Genomic DNA, 730 nt, shown 5'->3' with positions numbered 1-730 from the left:
GCGGCCGACGAGAGCCTCCCGGGCTGCGAGTTCGTGGAGCACGTGGCCGCGGTGTGCGAGGAGAGGCCCTGACCACCCGACCGGGGCGCCCAGCCCGAGGAAGGCGGTTGACAGGATGAAAGAAGCATCAGAAAAACTTCAGCTCCGTATAGTAGACATGAAAGACGAAAATGCAGCCTCAGGTGGTGGAGATGTCTTATTCCAGGCAGAGAACTGTTTGCGGGCCTTTCCAAACGGACAGATCAACGAGGTGCTGAAATCTTGGCTGGTACTTTTAGGGACGATGCGGTCTCCACAGTCCCTGCGGCCGACGCTCTGCATTTGAAGGGCTTCCGCAGCATGGCTGGGCCTAGCCTGATCGCAGCTGGGTCTAGTGAACCTGCCCAGAAGGCCTCAAGACCATGCAACGGATGAGTGACCACCGCTGTGACAAACTCACCGTGCCTGATGACACAGCAGCAAACTGTAAACACCTAAACATCCCCAGCAAAGGTCACGTCTTGCTGCACCAAACCCCGGAAGAGTATCCAGAAAGTGCAAAGGTTTATGAGAAACTGAAGGGCCACATGCTGATCCCTGTGAGCAGTTCTGAGCCGGAAAAGGCGGACGGGCTGCTCACCTGCTGCTCAGTTTTAATTAACAAGAAGATAGACTCCTGAGCCACAGAGTGCTCCCCCCGGCAGCCCGCAAGATGGCACAGGCGAGGCCAATGACTCTGTCCCCTTCCCCT

At 57.0% G+C, this 730-nt stretch overlaps 1 pseudogene; it reads left to right on the top strand.

The window, feature by feature from the left end:
- On the top strand, window positions 1–659 carry LOC103249807 (annotated as a pseudogene).
- Window positions 660–730: the final 71 nt, after the last annotated feature.

This window comes from Carlito syrichta, unplaced genomic scaffold, assembly GCF_000164805.1.
Source record: "Carlito syrichta isolate Samal-C Ts95f unplaced genomic scaffold, Tarsius_syrichta-2.0.1 Scaffold123447, whole genome shotgun sequence".
Classification (NCBI taxonomy): Eukaryota; Metazoa; Chordata; class Mammalia; order Primates; family Tarsiidae; genus Carlito; species Carlito syrichta.
The sequence above is the reverse complement of the archived record's forward strand: the minus strand, read 5'-3'. Positions and strand labels throughout refer to the sequence as shown.